A 24,415-nucleotide genomic window follows, 5' to 3' on the forward strand; every position below is an offset into this window, starting at 1 on the left:
ATCCATAGGACAATTGACGTTTACTTCACAAATTGTTACCCATTTTATTGACTCCGGAGGGATGATTCCTTATGAGTCAACCCCCAACCAGCTCATCCGTTTCTTCCAGGATGAATACATATTATGGTTCTCATTCTGATCATTTAGAACTCGCAACCTTCAGATTACGAAGCGATCACTCTGCCAATGCGCCACCTGGCTGGTCAGAAGAACATGCCTCCACTGGGTAACGATAGATATTCGAATAAGTAACTATATGCATATTATACTCGCTTAGTGTCAGCAATTGCAAAGCCAGATTTTAATAAAAAAATGTTTTTATGTAATTGTTCAATGTCCTGTCGCTGTTGCGTTCCCAAGGCCCGCGGCAAGGGGGCACTGTGAACCTCCGTAAACGAAAAGCAGTGAGTAACTTAGCGCTCTCATTCTCCTTTCATGAGGATCAACCCAAGTTTGTTAGTTGTGCAATATTCCTTCTCTGCAATATTTACGTTGTCTTTGTTTTGTTGTCGCTGTGCTCGCGCACCACGGATCTCGCTTGTAAAATAGGCAGGAAACCGGATATACGGGATCATCCGTGCAACAAATAAAATACACTTGATGTGTAACCCCAATTAAATAATTTCCAGGTACATTTTCAGCATTGGAATGTTTGGCAATTGTATGTGTTTTTTTTGCAATGATATAGAACTAATTACACAGAAAGGCACCCGAATCCGGAATCGAAGCCAGGTGCTTCTTGTATGTTGTATGTTTGTTGAACTTCTTTCGCACGGTACGCAGCCAACCGTGCTATTTGGAGGTGCATCTGAGGTACGGTACAAGTCTTATCACTGCAACACCTTGCCGCCTCATTCACCCTAACGAGTTCATCTCCAACGCATGAATTGATCTCGTCAGTCCATCTCCTCGCTAGTTGTTCTCTCAGACGCGTTTCCTTTCTTAACCCATAATCCGAACCGTTATGCTTTCAGAATAATCCCAATGATTTACCCAAGAAAGTCTCATTGAGCCTCAAGACCCACTTTTAGGAGAGTCCTGAATTGGATAATTAAATTCACGTATTGGGTAATATAAAATAATTATGACAATTATTCAGGCTAGTCTGAGTCTCAAGATGGTCATGCAATGGCATATTTGGCCAATGCGTGTGGGAGGAAACTGGAGTATCTGGAGAACACCCACCACACAACACGAGGGAAGGAAACTCAACACTACCATCTCCTGGCCACACCTCGCAGCTCCAAACGTACAAAGCATGGCAAGTCATGGTCGTCTTCCATCCCAGTACCGAACCACATTCAACTCTGCACATGTGTAGCGGGTTCAAATCAGACGGAGACGACGTAGTCGGAGGCACACTTATTTATTTAACACCCGGGCAAGAATACAATACTGGAAGGGGTAGTGGCCCCTTCACCCGTGCTACAGGCATCTCCCACTAGCCATATCCCCAGCTATCCTCGGCCCAGTTCCTCCACTGGGTCCTAGGGGAGGCTAACCGATCTGGTCCTGGTTCAGCACAGATCCCGGCACCTCTAACCATCAGACCGGCTCTTACAAGAGCGTCGGCTCTGAGGCTCTTAGGGCCGCGCCGCTGGCTTTCCCTGCTCGGCCCTGACAAGGACGGCGAGCCAGGGGAGTTCCAGGGCCTATCTGCTGGTCTTCTTTCTTCACTGGTTAAAGCTTACACACTAAGACCTCGATCCCTCCAGCTCCCCGCCTTTTATAGCAATCCCCCCCGAGGGGTGGGGCTGTGGGGGATCCCAGCGTAAACCGTTTGCGGACGTGGGTGTAGACACCCGTGTAGCGTGTGGGAGCTGACACCCGTGTGTGTTTGTGAGCTCCCCCTTAACACCCCTTAACACCCCTACACATGGATCCGCACGGCATTGGAAAGCGTTAACTATATGTTGCATACAACAAGGGCTTAATTTCTTACTCGATAATTTCCAGAACACTGCTAGGGCTGGCTTGGAAGCATGGATTAATTATCGGCATGAGGCACTGCCACTAAATTGCAAGATATACGGATGCGTAATACCTCGTATGGCAATAATACTATTATGACAACATAAGTGGAGAAGGATGTGGCTAGGTGCCAATATAAATCCCAGAACAGAGTTCCGAACTGTTCCGGCTGAATTCAAGCACTGTATATATAACCATAACACAAGCAAAACATAGCACTGTAACAAATGCTGCTATTCCTCTGGCAATGCCCGCTATTTGGAGTCGGTCTGTTCCACCATTTGATTAAACATCGTTGATGTCAGCGCAGGTCGCAGGGCGAGTGACCTCACTCACTTCATTAAGCTAAGAGGCTGTGGCGAACACAGCGCAGGTTTATTGCGCATAGCCAGCGGAGGGTGCAGGGGGGAGGGTGATTATTCTCCCTGGCTAGCGCCGGGGTGATTGCTTCCATGTGCCACGTGCACCCTTTCCCTCTCCATCCTCAAGGCATTCATCGTAACCACCCACCCCCACTCAAGCAACCCCATCCATCCCCCTCCCCACACCTACCCCATTGATTCCCTCCGCTAAACAAAATCCCCCCTACCGACCCAATTCTCCCCCCACACCCACATACATCTCACCCCCTGTCAAGATCCAGCGCATTCCTACACACCCCTCCTCTTCCATCACAACACGCGCTTTATATACAGTGTGTACGAATAACTGGGAGAGGGCTTTGCCAGCCTTCTCTCGGCTTTAGCGTCACACTCTGCGGACGACGACTTGCTTTGTTAATCGGTGATGGGGCCTGCATGCGTGGATGTGTTTAGCATGAGACATGAAGCAGTGGAGAGCGTTACGCTGAGCCTGCCCAGTGAGTGAAACCAATCAACCTCGGGACCGTTATATTTTTGAGGCCCAAATTAGAAAAATGTTGGTTTGAAAATGTTATTTTACAGATACAGTATATGCATAGGTTCGATTACGTACATTTAAATGTACAACATTTAAGCGTTTTAACCGTTCTAGAAGATAATTATCATTTTGTACGTTTCCATTTAGTCCCGATTGCCAATATTTATCATATCCAAAGTATGCAAAGAAGCACAGAGAGATGAGGAATAAATGTATCAATTCATGAATGCGAATCAGATACTGTACATCATATTAACTCAAGGAAAGCAAGTGACCTTGGATAGAACATCGCTGGATGGGATGGTAATGGCGGAACGAGACTGGCTACGGAATGACAGTCAAAGGAGGGGAAACGCCCGAGAACACAACCTCTGAGACCAGTTCACGTGCAGGAGAAATGGATTGTGTCATTGCAGGACTGTGAGGGATAGTGATGTTGTGAAGAGTCATTTATCCAGCAGTGGATTGAACATGCCCGAGGATGAAGACACTCCGCAAAATGTGTGTACGAGGCATGCAGTGATTAATCGATTCATCACTTCACGATGGATACATCGAATTGTGCGTCTATAAGATATCAGATATTGTATTATGTTGAACTTCTTTCGCACCATACGTAGCCAACTGTGCTAATCGGAGATGCCGACATTAACAATTGACGAAAATATAATGCGAACTTTCCAATATTCTGATGTAACGGAGTAAGACGCAATAGACGAGACAGGCGATACAAACGAGACGAAATCAATAATAATATACCTAGTGCAGTAAATAATTATTTTTTACCGAGGAAAGCCTCACTGAGTTTTAATATTATTTTAGGAGGGTCCTGCTACATGGGGATGTTTAGCCGGTTGAGTTAATGCGCTTTTGGTTTCGTGTGGAAGGAAACCGGAGTACATACAGTGCTCGGGAAAAAAACCCCCATCACGCATACGAGAGGGCAAAGCTCACAGCTTTGCACAGATAGATTTAATACAAAGCACAAATAAATTAATGTATACATCGGAGCGCGTGGAATGAGCGGGTCGCTGTGCTGCCATCACCTGGCCACACCTCGCAGTCGCACGCCGACAACACCCTGGCACTCCCTGGTGATCACCAATCCAAGCACCAACCAACCCCACCCCTGCTTAGATCATTCCAAGATCAGGCGAGCCCGGACGCTTGCAGTGTGATTTGGTCCAGTTCACTCTTGACTCGAACCGCGTCTTCAAATCGTGCCAATCCATCGACTCTCCAGGGATGAGAGGGATGCGGATGGAGGGGGGCACATTCTCCCTACCCGCCCACCTCCCTCCCAACCCCCATCTAAAGACAAAACCAAAGATCCTCAATATAGAAATACAGGCTTTTGGGGAAAGTGCTGATTGCGACGAATTATGAAGACCGTTGCGTTGCACGAGGGGGTGACGTGGCCAGCACAATGCCTAGCCACTTTTGTCTTCCCAGAACTGGTGCTTACACACCGCACCGGATACTCATTTAAGGCAGAGTCGACCTCGGGGAGACCTGGAACCGGTTCCGTTATTAACCACTGATGTTAACCGTGAGTGAAAATCAAGATCGACCCGCCGCCGGGTTCACTAACCACTAAACTACTACTGCCCATAAAACCCCCATGAAACCCACGCCACACAAACAGAAACTAAAAAGGTCCCCCTCATAGCCTTTCACAAGACTGTTGGTGCAGCAGCTGTTAGCGACCGTCTTTATCTCCCCAGTGCTGTTTACACGAGGCCGAGCCGACCTAGGGGGTGCCCAGAACTTAGCAAATATTAACTGACACTGTTACTGGTCGTGAGCGCGGTGCGCTAACCACAGCAGTACCGCTCCCCATTCAAAACAAAAACACACACAACCCTGAAAACCCCACCACACCACACAGATTCACACCCGCCGTGACGTCACACCGCAGACCCCCCCCCTACCCCCTCCCTTTTCGCAGCGAGATCGGCGCTCAGATCGAGAGAGCGAGCTAGCGGGTTTTTTTTTTTGCGCGAAGCCGAGAAGAAATGAAGGGATAACTTTGCGGGTGCTGCGACCGAGCCGTGGAGATAGAAGGAGAGAGAAGCGACCGCGCGCAGCGGCGGAGGAGAGATTCGCGAGCCGACCGGTGAGTGAGTCGACGGGTCGGTCAGTCAGCCCAATGTGCTCGACGAGCCGCTGAGGTTGTTTGTGTGCGAGTCGAAAGGTTGTCGGATGAATTTGCGTGTCTTGCGCATTATTCAGCCTGGCGTGAGCGCGATGCCTGTGAGCGTGGTGTCGATACATCATAGTACTTGACCCAATAGCCTGAAAGGCGACGCGGATGACCATTGAATTTGATACGCACGTATTAGCCAGCGCTTTTGAGGCGAGTGTTGGTGGATCACGTAGATATTTGTGAGTCTTCCAAGCCCTCTGCATTGCAGTACAGCAAGTGTGTTCACGAACCCACTTTCTGGTGGGTATTCTCCGGGTACTCCAGTTTCCTCTTACACGCTGAACTCTCGTTAAAAGGGTATTTGATTAAATACACCAATGCGACTTTCATTAATACATATATAATTGGCGCGATCATCGTTATCATCTACTATCTGCTCGGGTGATAGGCGAAGCGGTGACGCAGTGATTCACGTACCTGACGACTCGAGTCTGGCTCGCATCAGATGCGAGTGAAATATGAGACCGTCGTGGGTTCCATCTTCACCAACGCGGTGAAGTATGGTCAGACAACCTTTGTGACCGACACGGCGTGGAGAGGTTTTAAGCCAGCAGTGGATTGTTCAAGGCTTTTTTTAATGATAAAGGCTTCGGAGTACAGCATGGCAGGAAGCAAAGTTCCCTCCACTGTCACGGAGTTAGTCAGAGGCTTGACATCTTCATCCGTTAGGTAATTTCCGAGCGGCAACTGTCAGCTGTCAAATATAAAAAACAGTTGTTGAAGACTCATAATTCACTCAATTTAGAGCCCCTTGTCAATCCACTGGTGGATGAAGGCCTACCTTATCCGTGCCGGTCTTAGGGGTTGTCTGACCATACTTCACCGCGCTGGTCAATGGGAGATGGTTCAGGTTTGATTGGGTAGTGGAGCACCAGGACCGATTCAATATATCACGCTCCACTGTTATTGGCCAGGGCCAGAAACTGCACGAATCCAGGCCAACTGGCTATATAACGCAATGTGTGAGCAATACCCCACCGCTCACCGCTATGCCATAACCAAAATCCAGATGTCTAAGCTCAAACTCGTCTCTTCCTAAACGTGCAAAGAAAAGATACTAATTTATTTAATACGCTTGGAAGCGACGATGATGATAACGACAATGAGCAGGTTGTGAGGACTAGTGGTGTAACAATGCTTATCATCAGCCATGAGCACCACGGTAATTATCCTTCTCAGCAAATAATTAAATAATGTTTGGGAAGAGCGGGGGAGAGCGGTGGAGCAATTGCTCTCGCACTGCGCGATGAACGCAGCTTCGACGTGAGTCCCGGCTACGACTTGACGTTGATGGCGAGTGATATTCAAACCGCTTGCTTTACTATCCGGCACTGACCAGCCTGGTGAAGTATGGTGAAAAAAAACATCGACACAGTTTACGGAGTCCTTCATCCAGCAGTATGAAGACAATTTCCTGAACATTATTACAACGTTGTTAAACTAAAATACAACGAAAGTGGAATTATTGTGATTTTGGCGTATTGAAGGGCGCGTAAATATATCCAACAGCTGGGAGTTGTGCTGTGTAACGGAATTTGTTTTTATGATGGTCGTTCTTGACGGCTGTTATATTCCATTATGTCAACTACAGGCAGGGTCGGATCTGTGCATGAGCCAGTTTATGATCAGGGATTATAAATGATTGATCAGATCATTGTGAAGCAGACAGCAATGAACTCGATGTAAATAGCAAACAAAAAACAGCCGAACAACTGACAAATCCATATCTTTCAATGAAGAGGAGAGGTAAATATTCGGTCGGCATAGCACACCGGTCATATTCTAGCTCTACCCTCATCCTTAACCAACTTGCCAAATCACGACTAGTTCTGGTCCTCCCATTGACCCTATCTCAGTAACCAACCGTAGATGAGTACTCGCCCTCCCATTGACCATAAATCTAGCTAACTAGCCACTAGTACTGACTCAGACACTAACAACGTAACCCGAATTCTGTTGCTTCGCCAAGCCTCCACTCTCTGTCTGCTTTTCAGTTTTGGTGCTCGACGCACCAAATTACCTCACCGTATGTGCCTTGGCACAAGTGTCCCCGGATCCTTTCGAAACCGACACCACCCAGATCGACTAACAATAAGGCACAGGAACCCAACAAAAGAAATAAAAGTGTTTGCTGCCACACGCCAATCTCAATGGATGCACTTAGCCTGCTAAAGTTGCCAGCGGTGGAATGGTGGCGCATTAGTTTGCATTCTGAGCTACGAGTCTGGCCGCCTGAGTTTGGTTTCAGGCCATAGCGAACGTCAGTGGCGAGTGATATCTGAACCGTCCCTGCCCCCCTTGTATCACCAATGCGAATGAACCAGCGTGGCGCAGTGTGGTCAAGCAACCCAGATGAGCAACGTCGCACCTCCGATGAGCACAGTTGGCTACGTACGGTGCGAATGAAGTTCAACATAAATATGAACATGGAGCAAGGCCTTTATCCAGCAGCGGATTGACACAAATATGTAAATTATTAATGCTGCAGTTGTTTGCCTGGACGGTATAAAATTACTCTTAGAATTGTATGGACGACATGATATGAGGAATGTGTAAAATTAGCAAAGTGAGAAAAGAGATCATCCTCTACAAGATGTGGTATCTACAATTGGCAAGTTATATAAAATGGCGAGCTAAGTATATATTGTAATTGTCACTGCTAAAGAAAGCACAACTGTGAAAAACCTTGACCAGACTTTTTTTCATCGCAACAGGATCGAGTTGCAACATTAATAGGTCTCCAGTTATGATCAGTGACATGGGAATAGCGTCTCTTTTGCACTTAGAACAACTGTGGAAATTCCCCAGATTTGGCCACAAGGTTGGTGCTGTGTTTAGAGCCACTGTAGTGGGTCGTGTCACTGCAGTCTAACGTGGCTGCAATCACTTCCTTGACTGTAGATATTAAACTGGGGCACACACATGTCAAGCAGCGGTAATTGTGAGACTCAGTATAGTCGTAGTCTTTGTACAGGGCCGTGAGCAGGAGATGGATAAATACTTACGCAACCAAGAATGAATTCAAAACAGACGACCGATGAAGATAATGATGAGTTCATACACGTTCACACGGGCATACACGTGCGTCGCACATGCAGATAAAAGGCAGCACATCTACGCGAGTCGGCATGTCCACTTTGTATGACAGGTGCAGACACACCTGGCCTCTCCCCCCACCCCCCTTATACCCCTTACAAACAACACCAGGCTCACCATCCTCCATACCCCCCCTTCCACGCTTTGTCCTTTCAACCACAGCATGAGCTCTGATCACACGACCTTACATAAGCCTCGCAGCCACCAAACACAGCATTTCTTGGGGTTACCGATCTGCTGTTATCTCCGTGTTTTCTTCTCCGTGTGTGTTTTCCACGAGGCATTAGAAACAAATGATTATTTATGAAACATGAATTACCATCTGTTGCCCCAGTGAAACATGAAACACTGACAGACACCCTCAACAATAAGCTTATATATTAGATTTACTTTGGATTGTATTTTCTTCCTTTACCATGCTAAAATGGAGATTTGCGACATCATCATCTTCACCATCATTATCATTATCATCACCAGTTAGGAGCAGGATGAGCCGGTGACATTTGGAAGTGTCAGATGTTGTACACATCTACATGGATGAAAACTTAAAAAAAAACAAGTGAAAATGAGGCTGAGCGAACTGTTCTAGAAACAATGTGAGTGCTCGTACGAGTGGATGGTTGGTAAGCATTAGGGTCAGTGAGAGGGATCGTACAAGTGGATGGTTGGTTAGTGTTAGGGTCAGTGGGAGGGATTGTACGAGTGGATGATTGGTTAGCGTTAGGGTCCATGGGAGCGCTCGTACAAATGGATGGTTGGTTAGCGTTAGGGTCAGTCGGAGGACTCGTACGAGTGGATGGTTGTTAGCGTTAGGGTCAGTGGGAGGGCTCGTACGAAGGGCTGGTTGATTAAGGTGATGTTTAGGTTTGGATGAAGGTTAGTGGCGAGTGTGCTTCATATGTATGTACTCTATGTTGAACTTATTTCAAAAGGTACATAGCCAAACACTGTTTGCCCCTCATCCCCATTGCAACGTGTGGCTTTTTCAGTTTTTGACCTCTCTTACTTTCTGATATTCAGAATGTATTCATAGATTTAATTCAAGTGATAGGTCTGTGGTTCGGATCATTGTTAGGATTAGTGTTATAATTGGGTTCGGGTAAAACAAGCGCTAAAGATTATCTTCATATTAGGGTCGTGTTTGGGATTAGTGGTTTATTGATGTTGCGGTTATGGCTAGGGCCGTCATAAAGAGCCTTGTAGAGATGCCAGAAATTGCGTGAGTGTCAGGCATGACTGTAGACGAGAAATTAAAGCCTCACTTTATTTTAGATCAAAAAAACTCACCGATTTCATCGTTTACCCTGCCTTCTAACAGGATAGTAAGCTGCCACGGTGTAATGGTATCATAGCTCACCGGTTAGATTCAATCTCCCAGCGTGGCAGTTGAAATGGTCGGCAAGTTTATTAACCCCCCGTCCCTGTCCATCTAGCAGTATGCATGGCGCGTGGAAGGGTGAAGTGTGGGAAGTCCCACCTCCTCCAACAGAAACCTAGACATGTAAGCTAAAATACCCATGAGAGGGGCTCTCTAGAGCACCCTCCAGTGGTGGCCCTTCCACCAGCAGTGGTGTGAGCAAGTAATTACAGGGCTGCACCTACTAACAAAATAATATAGAGGGACTGCATGAAGGTGACATCCATTATGCTTCATTTTTTTGACTGCAGTTTGTGCTAAATCAATAAAAAGAGACAAATATAAAGATCCCCCTATAGCCTTGACAGACCGTTGGGGCAAGTGCTGGTAGCGAGCACCTATGAAGGCCGGCATGGTATAATGAGGGGGTGGTTGGCCAACACCACGCCCGACCATCTTTGTCTCCCTGATGCCGATGTTTTTACACACCGCACCAGGTACTCATTTGAGACTGAGTCGACCTAGGGAAGGCCCAGGACCTGTTCAGATAATCGTCACTGGTGTTAGCCGTGAGCGGGACTCGAACTCTGGTAGCTGGGTTCCTAGCCAGTGTGCTAATCGCTACACTACCGCTCCCCACAAAACTAGACACAAACACGCACATTTTCTAGTATGGAGATTTTATCTAAATCTTCACATCTCCGCCATGGCACTGTGATTGTTTAAAACGCTTATATAATGTGGTGATGAGGATCATTCAATATTTTAGGGTGGTTTTAACCAAAGGTTTTATATTTCACATAAACCCCAAGAATCAATCACACTGACCAAACTGCTGTCTAATCGTAAATCTCTAACAATGGAAAATACGTTGTGTAATAGGCTGATATTTGGGGCCGTGCCCTTTCTTGTGTCAGTTCTCGGCTGTAGTTAGGATTATTGTCAGGATAATGGACCAGGGCCCAAAATATTTGTACGTTATGTATACATTTCAATAATAATAATAATAAAAATATGAATAGTTTTATATCGTGTTGTTCATGCAAATTGCATCTCACAATTGCTGAAGAACGACGAGACAAACTGGAAGGTAGCCAGACGGTGAGTTAACACTAACAATTGTCCAGATTCTGCAGTCTTCGATATATTAAGACATTTTCGGCCCATTGTTGAGTGTTTATACATTATAATTTATATACACATATACACCCCTTTTATGGATGAAGGCCTCTCCTTACCATGCAGGCTGTGTGTGCGTCAATTGGCCATACTTCACACTGGTCATTGCACGTTTGGTGAATGTGGTGAACGTAGAAGTACAATGCTAAATTTTATTTTGCTGCACTGCCCTCTGCTTCCCTCGACATAGTCAAACAACTTGTTATGATGTGTGACAGTCACCCATCCAATCTCTGTCGACGCTCAAACCTGCTTAGTTTTCTTGTGAGGTCTGAAGGTGATTGGACCATGGACCATAATTGACAAATGGTCAGTTAAAAAAATGTGTTTGTGTTGCACTGGCAAGGAACATTGCTAATAATGTTGTTTGGCAATGATCGACGCCTAAAGGGAGTTGAAACGAGCGCAGCCCGCACGAACAAACATGGAACACAACGAGCCTATGAATAGGCAGAGCACCATCCAAGCCACGACATTAGAACGCCGGGCTTGAACGTCGCGGCGGTTAGAGTGACACAAAAGCCTAAAAGTACCCCTCGCTAAGCTCCGCACAACGAGGCGAACGCCGTTAGCGTCCAAAGCAGGATCACAGCCGTGGAGGGTTCCGTGGGTGTTGTGGGTGTCTGGATATGGCTGAGAGACATCCACAACAGAATCTTGGACAAAAACCGTGGTATTTTTTTTAGCCCGCGTTTTTCTCTTTTCGCCAAAGATGACATACAATGCTGATTATGCTGATAATGCAACCTTTAAATACGCAGTCGTGCACAAACAGTATGTTCAGTAGTGTATATGTGTGATGAAGAAAGGTCATTGTCTGAAGCGTCGCCAATTATATGTTTCCCATTAAGGCAGTGTTATTGACAAACTGAGGCGCCCCCGAACAACCACAGCCTGCGGCGCCCCCCAACAACCACAGCGTGTGGGGGCCCCAAACAACCACAGCCTGCGGCACCCCCCAACAACCACAGCGTGCGGCGGCCCCCAACAGACTGGTCAAGTAAATCCTTAGGATTGTGCGGTGGGCCTTTATCCAGCAGTAAATTTAAGCACAAAAAAACTCCAATACTAATGTAATACTAATGTAATGGACAGAGCACGGCTCTCCCTCAGGCCAGCAGTGGAGAGAGTGCATCTGGCTCCCTCACGGCAGCAGTGGAGATAGCGCGGCTCTCCCTCAGGGCAGCAGTGGACAGAGCACGGCTCTCCCTCAGGACAGCAGCGGAGAGAGCGCGTCTGGCTCTCTCACGGCAGCAGTGAACGGAGCACGGCTCTGCCTCACGGCAGCAGTGGAGAGCACGGGGGTCCCTCAGGGCAGCAGTGGATGGAGCACGGCTCTGCCTCACTGTCACTCACCCATCTCCCTCAGGGCAGCAGCGGAGAGAGCGCATCATGGCTCCCTCATGGCAGCAGTGGAGATAGTGCGGCTCTCCCTCAGGACAGCAGTGGACAGAGCACGGCTCTCCCTCACGGCAGCAGTGGACAGAGCACGGCTCTCCCTCACGGCAGCAGTGGACAGAGCATGGCTCTCCCTCAGGACAGCAGTGGAGAGAGCGTGTCTGGCTCCCTCACGGCAGCAATGGACAGACACCGGCTCTGCCTCACTCTCACTCAGCCATCTCCTCCGTCTCACTCACCCGGCTGCTTGCTCGCGGTCACGTGACGCACTTCAACCAATCCGTGCCACGTTAGTCACACAGTGACAGAGTCACAGAGCAGGGTGTTTATATATTAGTATGTGTGGATGATCGCGTACATAGTCCTCAGCCAGGAGTTGCGTGGATGTAATATAACGATTGTAGAGTGCATTAGAACTCTGTTATCCGTGACGAAATTAGGGGATATCTATGCGGAACCCTGTATCTTATAAAATAACCAATAACCACCGGGAACCTTCACTCGTCGGATATCCCCAAATTCCAACGTGTGGCTGGGCCCCCTGGTCTAGAGTATCTAACAACGCGTTGTTTCATTGATTCAACTGCTCTTTTGTGTTCAGTCTGTTGCCCTTCCCCCACCTCCGATTAGTACGGTTAGCTACGGTCGGTGCGAAAGAAGTTCAACGTACATACATTGAGAGGTTGTCAGGTGGCTGAGGGGTCAGAGCACTGATCCAGCACCGTTGAGATTCTGAATTCAAATCTGGGCAGACCTCCGTGATCTAATCGGTTTCTCAAGTGTAGCAAGATGATGGTCTCAGCCAGACCACCAATAACGGGTGAATCGCCTAATTCGGCAAATTACAGCTCCGAGAGTTAAAACATTTCCTTTGACAAGTGACAATGTGTGCAGGGATTAAAATGGGGGCCTTATTGTAGGTGTAGTGAGCCCAACTGAGTCGCAGACATTATCTTGGGAGCAACACTATTTATTCACGTAACAGTACGTAACATAACACAACCTACATTCGGGTCTCGAATGCCCATCTAACCACGCTACGGCAGAACTAGACACGGTTCGCTATCCCGTCCGGACCACATGCTGGGTCCCGGACCGTGTGGCTAGAGGCTTCTTCTCCCCGACGTGGATCTTCATACACCAACACTTGAAGAACCCCGAGCTCCTCACAAAGCTCTCATTATATGCTCCCGGGCTGGTTCTGGCTCCGCCCTTAGCCACGACCACCTTCCCGGCTTCTCGAGCTCCTTCTCGAATGTTCCCGAGAGCCCCTCGGAACCACGTGACCACCCATCGGCCCCTGTCCACCGGTGCCCCCCCTCCAGTATCGTCCAGTCACGTGACAACAGGTCAGCCAGTGTCATGCCCCAGAGTAACTCTGGCTGACGCTCCCTCTCGCTCCTTCACTGGGAGCCGGCACCGCACACTGCTCACGGTGCCTCCGCGCTAACCAGCGCTCACCAAACCACCGCTAGAGTTGGTACTGCAGCCCATAACCCGGGCTGCCCGTAATCACAACGTTACCGGTTGTGACTTCGCAAGCCCGGCACCATACAGTGACAAGTACAGTCACTACATAGGTATAGATGTTTGTTGATGTCACTTCAGTAGAAGATGACCACTTCACGGACTGTTCTTTGACACGGGACTTCTAGATGAAAATTCTGAATGACCATTTATTTTTGTCATGGCATGACACCTAAAAGACAAATGGAATGGAATTGATAAAAAAAATATATGACAAAAGCTCTAATACTGTTCCAATATTACAGCGTACTATATATCACTTTATTTAACTAATACATTATATTCAGCCCTTTATGAATCTACTGCTGGATGAAAGCCTCATGTCAATCATAAGGTTGTTGGCCATACTGCACCACCCTCGTCATTTCAGGTTGGCAAAGGAAGGGACCAGGACCGATATAGAAATCACTCACCGCTCATGTTAGCCGTTACCAGGAATCGAACTTGGATAGCCGGGTTTATAGCGCAGCATGCTAACCAATGCGCCGCCGCTCCACCTAATCTTCCATATAGAGCTTATATATAGCATTTGTGAAAAGCTCGATATTAATAAGCTGGTGAGTATCAAGGCGATCTATTTATGGTATTTAATTATGTTAAATATATTTTTACTGGTAGGAACCTCCTGGGTACACCAGCCCACAGGGGATTATTCTGTCCGTCCGTTGTGCAGGGAGGGGCTGGGTGGGGAGGGAGGGGGTGGGTGGGGAGGGGAGGGGCTGGGTGGGGAGGGTGAGGAGGGGCTGGGTGGGGAGGGTGGGGCTGGGTGGGGAGTGGGAGGGGTGGGCCTGGGTGGGGAGGGGCTGGTCACCCTGTGGTCCCCTTATAAAACTCAACGTTTAACCTACTCACGCCGGCTTGTGCCCGCCCTCGCAGTCGGGCATATTTGCGGAATACACCACGCCACCGTTGACCATGGCCATTTACCGAGCAACCCAACGTTCCTACCAGCTCCCTCCGCAGGAATGTGTTTTATTCCCAACGGTTTTCGGTGTTCACTGCAAATATTCACAGATGCACGACTTCACCGCGTGTTTGTTTTGCCTAGACTGTTTACGCAGTAGGCCTACACTCCCGTTTAATTGTCGCTCCATTAGTGCCTTAAATTACCTCTCAACTTTTGATGCATAAACACTTACGAATATGGCATTTCTTCCTTCTTCAAACTGACAGTGAATAACGTGTATTTGCTGATTATGGTGGTTTGTGCCATACCTCAGTTCCATATAAAAGTATAATCCTCGTTATAGTTGTTTTGTGTTGTTGCCTAAGTACATTTATACAATGAATGCCACCTTTATTAAAAGTAGCAACAGTGAGTTTTTCCCCTCCAGTTACAAAGAAAGGTTTAACATTTCGACCACGTTGCACTATTCCCCATGTATGTGCTATGAAGAAGTTCCATCGACCGAAATGTCGCCAATTATTTATATACTTAAGGCAGTGAATGGGTCTTTAATCTTGATTTGAAGCTTTCGTGACTGCAGGAATCCATACTCTTTGGTTCTTTCGGTAAAGTCACGTAGGTAGAAAAAATAATAGATCACGACGTTTTGATCGCAACGCAAGCAATCGTCATCAGGCGGAAGAAAGAGGGAAGCTGCTGATGCAGGCTGCTTTTAAAGGTTAGAAATGGGCGTAGCCCCAGAGTCATAAACGAAGTGGGGGGGGGGCTTGTGATGTTAAAGTGAGAAATGTGCATGTAAATGTACTGTGTAAATGTGATTAGCATATCAATGTAAGCTCGCAGCTCGCCGTCACATCGAGGACTGCATGTAAACGTAAGATCGGCTTTCAGTGCGCCGTCACATCGAGGACTGTATGTAAATGTAAGATCGGAGAAATTACATGTTAATGTACTGTGTAAATGTGATTGGCATGTCAATGTAAGCTCGTAGCGCGCCGTCACATCAAGGACTGCATGTAAACGTAAGATCGGAAAAAGCTCGGAAAGAATGGGTTTTTGCAATTGTAAATGTTGTGGCTTCAACACACCGGTGGGCTAAAGCAGTGAACTATTTGTCTTTTGTCAACGTGACACATTTTTACTGATTGGCCGTGTCGGGTGGTGGAGGGTTACGACACATTTATAAATAACGCGATCTAAACCCAAAAACGTTGATTATGGTTTTTGCATGAGTCTGAGAATTGGAACGTAACTATGCATCGATTAGCTCTGCAATAAGCATGAGTATATCTCATGTGATAATAGAATGGACACAACTATAAGCTTGAATCTTCAAAAGTTAACGAAAGGCAGTAAAAACTAGACACTTCAAACAAGGCGAAAAATTATAGTTTCGTAAATGAAATAATGAAGCCGAATATTAATAAACAATTGATAGAAAATGGGAGTGAATCTCTGCATGCCTATTAAATACCATAATGCATGTTACTTTTAATACCAACCGTAATGACAGACTTTTTATTCCACCGAGTGAGAACCCACGAAGACGATTAGTCCCATTGGCATTGGGGAGCTGAGCTTTGATACTTTCCTGTGGGAAAATGCCTCTGCATGCCCCGTATGCGCTGCCCAGATCGTTGACCCTTTTCTCAAAATAAGCTCGTATTGGTGGGAGCAGAAGACCAAAGACCCGCATTCGAGTTTTCTCAGAGCCCCACGGCATGAAGTGTGATTTCAAACTCATAAAGTCAGTCAGTCCCTCTGCTGTGAAGAAAGACCATTGTCCAAATCATCAGCCGGCCATATAAGATGCCGTTTTTATCTGTTATAAGGCAGTCCTAAATAACACATGTGCAGAGGTTAAAAGAATCTCGGGGCCTTTGTGGTGTGAGGGTTTTGAGCAAGCTGACGAGTTTAGCCCTGGAGGGATTTTGGTGGGGGGGGAGCAATGGATGCGAGACTGGTGCCACAGCATGGGGGTGGGGATGAGTGTGGGAGTGTGGGGGTACAAGGAGGGGCGGTGAGGGGGGGGTCTGTTAGAATCAACATACAACACTCACGCCCCCATCCTTACCCCAGCGCCCCCCCCCCGTTGGCATTCCTCGCTGATGCAAGCCATCTGGTCCGGTTCGCGGTGGCGCCCCTCCGTACCAAACGCCGAAACTCACGCGCACGCACGCGCCTCTGACGCGCTGAGAATGAGGCTTTTAGTTAGTACACTTCATGTTAGCACGACGTTGTGCACAGTACACGATCACGTGTGTGTATGTATATATACTGTATATATCATAATCTCTATTTAGACTGGATGAACTCGATGAGCTATGCAGCTCTTTTTCACCGATCTCCAGTATACCGACTCGTCGGGGACTGAGCCACAGGGCTATGCGAGAAGTTTGGAAAAGGTCGAATATGTGAACATCTATAGACGACTACAAAATAGGTCCCTGGACAAAAAAACACACACAGACGGGCGAGTGGGGGATGGGGTGCTCTGCATGTACTTTAGAAGCAGTTTAAATGAATGTATGAGCGATATTTTCCTGTAAGAGAAAGAGTCCGATCGGTTAACTTCAATAGAAAATCACGCTTACACCATGTATTGCCCGGCGGGTGGCTTATTGGTCATGGTGAATGTGTGACGGTCGGGTATGAAATAGTTTCTACTTTACAGTGAAACTCCTCTCATCCGCTCCTCTTGCGATCGTCTTGTCGAGAAACCCCTGCTAATAAATGCTCCCTTTTATCCAAAGCCCGTCGCGGATAAGAGGAGTGACTGAGAAGTGGCTGCAAACCCTTCCTACGATGCCACTTCCTGTTATTATTTCCTGATCTGTTCATGAGTCACCCAAAAGCAATTTATCAGAAGTGCTAAAGTCATCCTATTCGCGTCCACTCACAGATAACTACGCACAGTGTTAAGAGTTATTTACAAATATGAAAATCATCCACCAATAGTGGTACCCCTCCACCCCATCGTCTCATTGTTGATAACATGTTTCACTTTGTACTGTAGTCAATTTCCATCGTTCTGGACTGTCATCAGCAGAATGTGTTAATGCGAAGGATCAACATGAAAAATTTGTGGAACCTATTTAACAAAAGTGTTTTTTTACATTTCGTCAGTTTGAACAATCCTGGACTACGACTCATACATTTTTATGGTATTATTCACATTCGTGCCTATGTTATGATTGTTTTGTGTAGTTGTGTAAGCTATTGTGCGTGTGAGCATGTGTCTGTGGGGCCTTACCATCAGCCCCACCAAAACTAAGCACCTGCCAGGGTATTTTGTACCATCGGACACTCCACCCCACAACTCCCAATTGATGATGGGGCAGTTGTGGAGAGAGTGGAGAGTTTCCCATATCTGGGCAGTGTGCTATTGACCGGCTCCGGTTTAACAGCAAAGGTCTCACTCCGAATCAGTCGAGCGGCATTATCTTTTCATCGATTGTGTAACGCTGTGTGGAAGCTACCTGGTCTGTCGCTCCGCACAAAGCTTCAGGTCTTCTCGGCCACAGTGATTCCCTCCCTTCTCTACGCTTGCTAAACGTGGACCCCCCTAATGGAACATCTTCGCCGGTTAGAAACATTTAGGCTGGCCTGCCTACTATCCATCCTGGGTTTAAACAGGCTGGATTATGTGAGGAGCTCACAAATCCTTGAATGATCTGGACAAAGTCCCATCGGTGAGCTCCTCCGGCAGGCAAGGCTGCGTTGGCTGGGCCATGTAGCCCGCATGCCCAGTAACCGCATGCCTAAACAGCTTTTGTTCGGCCGGACCGAGCGGGCTAAACGGGCGCTGCACGGGCTAGAGAAAAGATAGAGTGATGTGGTACAGGAGGATGTAGAGCTGAGTGAACTTGCCGATGACTGGTACCAGCGGTGTCAAGATCGGCCTCTGAGGAGGAGGCTCGTGAAGGACGCTACTGGGCAGTTGGAGGCAGTCGCCCTCCAACAACAACGGAGGGCGGAGGAGCGACGCTCACGAGCGGAGTGCCGGGTGGCTAAAGCACAGCAAGTTGGCACAGTAGGGGGCACAGGTGGTGCATCAGCCACTCATCTCAGTCAGTCGATCCGTGGCACCTGGGTCTGCCCCGTGACCTCCTGCCAGCGGGCGTTCGACACTTCACGTGGCCTCAAGGTGCACATAGCCTGGCACAAGCGTCGTGGTGATGTCACCGCCACTTAGTGGCGAATGGCGGTTGTTGTTGTAGGATCCGTGGTGCAGTGGTTAGCGCACTGCGCTACGAACCCGGTGTCTTGAGTTCAATTCCCGCTCACAGCCAACATAATTTCCGAATATCTGGACCTCCCCTAGGTCGACTTAAAAGTGAGTACCTGTAGCGGTGTGTAAACATCAGCACTGGGAGAGACAAAGGTGATCGGGCGATGTTGGTCACCCACCCCTATCTGTGCTCTTCCAGCCTTCATAGGTGGTCGTTAACAGTACTTGTGCCAACAGTATGTTAAAGGTTATGCGGAGGATCTTTGTCTTTGTGTGAGCATTGTCTATTCCTGCTTTATTTAGTTAGCCATCCCTTTGTTCACCATCCCCACCGGGACTTTACTGGAATCAAAACCATGGCAATGCTTGACCAATCTGTGTTTGGGTTGTACAGCTGTGTTGTTGGCCAGCTGTGGAGTATGCAGGCAGTGCAATTGCACTGGGGCACACGGGCCAGAAAGGCCCAGATTCCGGGCAAACGAGAGGAGGGGAAAATTAGACTGAGGGTCCTAATTCATTCCTTGCGCTGGAGACCATGCCAGGCACGCTTTATATGCCACTGACTAGACTATACTCCATATACTATTTACGTGTCTACACGCTCAGCTGAGATGGAGTCATTCAGTCGATTTACCCCTTGGAAACGAAAGCAGCTACGCAATCCCCAAGTCAGCCTGTGAAATCATCGTTCACTAGAGTAGACCAACTGTGGTCCATCGTGGTGTCAGTATGATAGACCAGATGGCCAATTTCCTAAATTACCCATGACCGATTTGTTTAAAAAAATACTATGACTGATTATATTAATGCTGTTTCTATAGGGTTTACAATTGTCATACTGTATTCGTATGTAAGGTTAATTTCTTTTTGGCCAATATGCCTTCAAGAAAGTCATTAAGTAAGAGGTGGCTGGATGGCTCAAAGGACCTGAGTTCGTGCCACTGAGATGCTGGGTACAAATCCAAGCAGACGCCTGTGATTAAACTGGGTTCGCAAGTGTCGTGAGTTGATGGTCTCAGCCCGGTCACCAATCACTGCACAAAAATAATTCGAGTAAATCTGCTTTTGTCTTTAAACACATTCCTGCGGAGGGAGCTGGTAGGAACGTTGGGTTGCTCAGTCAATGGCCAGGGTCAACGGCGGCGTGGTGTATTCCGCAAATATGGCCGACTGTGAGGGCGGACACAAGCCGGCGTGAGTAGGTTAAACGTTGAGTTTTAAAAGGGCACCACGGGGTGACCAGCCCCTCCCCACCCAGCCCCACCCCTCCCACCCCCCACCCAGCCCCACCCTCTCCACCCAGCCCCTCCCCACCCTCCCCACCCAGCCCCTCCCCACCCTCCCCACCCAGCCCCTCCCCACCCTCCCCTCTCCACCCAGCCCCACCCCTCCCATTTTTGGATGCACGACGGACGGATACAATAATCCCCTGTGGGCTGGTGGAACCAGGTGGTTCCTACCAGTATTAGGATACATGTCAGCTCTAAGCATGAAAAGTATCAGTGTGACTGTCATGTGACGATTACTCTCTGTGGCAGAGTGGGTGGGAAGGTGCTGCCCCCTACTGTGTATACCAGAGGTCACTTGAAATAAACTCAGAGGTAGCACTGTGATACCCGCTTCTCTGAGCCATTCTCTAACAATCAAGGTTGTGCAGCTTTGCGAGAATTCTAATTGCATTCTTTGTCTCATGACGTGGCATCGATAGCACAATTAGGAGAGTTGCTATTTATTTAATTATTTCAATAGCTAGTCAGCCACATGGAGGACACAAGACATATTGCAACCCTAAGAATAGTCATCAGGAAGCCAAACCCATATACTATTTGCATGAACACTCAGAGTTATAAGGGCTATGACAATATCTGAGTCATGAAGTTCATAAATTATTTCGTCTCTCGTTCTCAAAAATATATTTGAATGTCAGTGGTAAATTGCCTGATTAAATAATAGCAATCTAAAGCCCTTTTATTTTTCGATTTAAAGCTTTCGTGACTGCAGGGATTCATCTTCTTGGTTCTTTCGTTAAAGTCACGTAGAAGGGAAATAATACGTGACTTTACCGAAAGAACCAAGAAGACTAAAGCCCTTTGTTAATCGGCTGCTAGATAACACAAGTGCCAGTCATGAAGATTCCTTGACCATACTTTACCACACTGGCTGCTGCAGTTGGTAAACTGGGGAGTCCAGGACCTGTTCACATCTCACTCACCACTGATGTTAACCGTGCTAGGACTCAAACTCTATGCTAACCACTGTGCCAGCACTGCCCTCATCACTGCACGAAGGATGTTTTAAATAGATGTACTAATATTGGAAGAGAGGAAGGAAGGTGAGGTGTGGTGGCATGAACGGCATCAGCCATGATAATCTCTTGATTATTACGCCCTTGCAGTGAACGTCGAAGTCCGGATGTCCAATCAGCTAATGGGCTAAAATGTTGAATCTTTTATCTGGGGCGAGGAACACAACGTAAGCTAGTTTCTTGTATGGCTATAATTTACAGCCCTTTGTCAATTCATTATTTGCTAGATAAAGACCTCCCGATGGCACGTTGATCGTGTCCGTTGTTTTACCATATTTCACCACGCTGGTCAGTGTGGTTTGGTAAAGTGAAGTGCGAGCCCAGGACCGGTTCAGATATTACTCGCCACTGATGCTCGCCGTGGCCAGGATCCAACCTCGTGGCGCTGGGATCACAGCGCAGTATGCGAACCACTGCACCGTTTCTGCAGCTCAAGCTCAACAGTTACTACAATTTTCTCAGAATGAATCACCCCAACAGTTAGGGTGTTTTGTAAATCCGCCCTTTGTCAGGCCACAACAAAGTTTATGTTGAACATCACAGATACATACGGTACGTGAGATAAATATGTTAAATTTCCTGGAATTCTACTGGAAATAGCTCAAGTTGCTTTAAGCGACAGTGAAGGAGCATTATGCTCCCGCAGGTCACATGCTGCCTCTTTCAATATATATTTTATTACTATTATTGGAAGAAACAGGCCCCATCTGCTTGCTGCTGCTTTGAGCTGACTGCCCTTTCTCAAACGGTTGCCAAACCTTCCCTCCCATCTTCTCACTCTCCATCCCCACCACCGAATGAGCCAAAGCCTCCTCACTCTGGTCCGCCTCCATTAATCCATGATGGAAAAACACATGTTGAAGGAATACGCAATACCATGTGCGCGTCATGTGACCGTGTGTCGTGCAGTTATAACTCAAAACAAACATTCCTTTGTCTGGATGGACCTCTGTGTGCAATTACTACCCGTTAAAATGCAGAGGGTTTTGACCGCACCGCGTTAATTTTGAGAAGATTATACCTTCTCGAATTTCATCTCCCGGCTCAAAGGATAAAGATTATCTTTGTAAGGTGCAGCTCCTTCGAACACAGGTTATTTTTGTATAAATAGCACGGGTGGGTAGACTGACTTCTACACTGCAAGTGCATTCAACACACTTTCTTTTGTGGATATTGGCACGTTTGAGGTGTTATTGTCACGAGCTGTGATCAGTCCACTGCTGAATAAAAGCCTCCCAAAGCCATCACTGTCTCTCAAGGTACAGTGATGTAATAGTTTACCTCTCAATAGCACACGAGATGTTTTCACCCCTGGTAAACACGTGAAGAAAAAATCTGAACCATTTTTTTAGTACTCAAGGAACATGACTGAAAACTCTAGTTCCCCCAAGCATCCACACAGAAACGGGCAATTGTACAAGTACCTCGATAAAGGGATAAATTAGTTTGTGAATGTCGTGTGATGATATCGAGACATTACAGTCATGCGTCAAAGCTCCCAGCCAAAGCGTCCCATGCCCCGTTAGTAATTTCTGCAGAGTGGACGGTAGTGGGGATGGCGGTGGTGCATGCAGGCAAGCGAGAGAACAGCCCCTATTGCAGATGAGTGGTCCATAAACATTCCTGCTCATGGGGGCTGCTAAATTGACTCACAATCCAAGTTGTGCACGGTTAGGGTCATATCACATCTTGACCCCTGACAGAAGTGATCTCTTGCTCATCTGTTTGGAATTGATGGCTCATTTAGTGGCATTGCCTCATCACTTGAAATGTCGCAGTCTTAGAGTTGGAATTCAGCCACCTTTAGTGAAAATCCCAATTTGACATAATACTGTTTTCTACAGTCATTTGAACCCCGGGCTGAGACCATTACCACACTTGAAAATCCGAAGTTATTCCAAGTGGCTGAGACCTGAATTTGAACTCAGGATGACAGCGTTGAAAGTAGGGATTCTGCTATGAAGTGGATACTAAAATTCAGGTAACATTAACTATTTACAAGAATAACAGTGGGTGCCCATATATAGCCAACATCATACAACTGATAAATAACTGCAGCTACATTATGAACACATTGTTTATGTTCTTGCGTTTGTGTACCTATGTGGAGAAGGAGCGCCTTTGCAGAATTTCAAGGCCTTTCCTAAGACCGTATTTGCATGCAGTGGCGTGGCATTGTTGGCATGGGTCCTGGTGCTAGGAATTAAATGTCAAATTTCCTTCCCTCCTATTAGGCCAGGTCCTGGGCCCCTCTGACTTATAGGCCCTGATGCAGTTGAACCACCTGCACACTCGATAGCTACACCACCGGACTTATGGATGGTCGGAGATAATTACATTTGCTTGCTATGATTTGTGATATTCGAGAGCAAGATATGATTGATACCAGACACGTAACGATACATCAATTATGCGGTTAAATATATTCTTATGCTCACGATTAATGTATAAAATGAGAAAATGCATACAAATTATGTGTTGTTGATATGTAAATGTTAGATGTAGACTAAAGGGAAGAACAGCCACTTTAGACAAAGAAGACATGAATATGAAATGCAAATGAGGGATAAAAATAAAATATTCCTAAAATGAACCACGATCACGAATTGTGACAACTCATCAAATCACTCCACCTCTCTGGCCTATGTGCTGTGAAGAAGGGCCATTGTTCAAAACAGTGCCTATTATTGCCTATAATATACTTTTTTCTTGTTTAAGGCAGAGTGATATTGCAAAAAGTGTCGTCTGATTTTGATCAATTGTTGAAGGTGTGAAGCATGGCATGCCTCGTGAATGACCTTTGTGAGATGGCATATTCCACTGCCCCGCTCTAGATGCAACAGAACAGCCAACATTTTTTTTATAGTTCAGAAAATGTATGTAAGATATTTATTGGTGTAAAGGACTTTTCCTGTCTTGCATTAGTGTGTTTCACTCCTCTGTGACCTCGTCAATCCTAATAATAAGAATGGCAATGACTTACTCAGGAAAGCTTCCCTGACTCTTAAGACCCTTTATCTGGAAGGTTCTGCACTGGGATGGTTGTCCATTACCGTGGATCGAGTGTTTGGCTTAATGTGGGAGGAAATCGGAAGGCCCAGAGGAAACCCATGCATACCAAAAGATGACACTCATAACTTCACACAGATAGATTCAATCCGCAGACTTAATCCAGTGAGTGGACTAAATCCATCTGTGGATCACACCCTCTACTGAACTGCCATCCAAGCACTAACCAGACTTAAATCTGCTTAACTTCCATGGACCCATTGGATAGACGTTTGTTTCTAGGCAGTTGCGATGTGTAGTGAATTTTGTGAGTAAATTTAGTTGGCTGA

General features: G+C 47.0%; 1 protein-coding gene across 2 annotated transcripts in view; it reads left to right on the plus strand.

Annotated features, from left to right (window-relative positions):
• The first annotated feature begins 4,781 nt into the window (after positions 1 to 4,781).
• LOC144932846 (integrin beta-1-like) overlaps positions 4,782 to 24,415 on the plus strand; it is a 57,502-nt gene continuing 37,868 nt past the window's right edge. For both annotated transcript variants that reach the window (XM_078857266.1, XM_078857267.1), the window contains exon 1: positions 4,782 to 4,987. The gene's annotated coding sequence lies outside the window, so the exon portion shown is untranslated. The remainder of the gene's footprint in view (positions 4,988 to 24,415) is intronic.

Source organism: Lampetra fluviatilis, chromosome 1 (genome assembly GCF_964198595.1).
Source record: "Lampetra fluviatilis chromosome 1, kcLamFluv1.1, whole genome shotgun sequence".
Classification (NCBI taxonomy): domain Eukaryota; kingdom Metazoa; phylum Chordata; class Hyperoartia; order Petromyzontiformes; family Petromyzontidae; genus Lampetra; species Lampetra fluviatilis.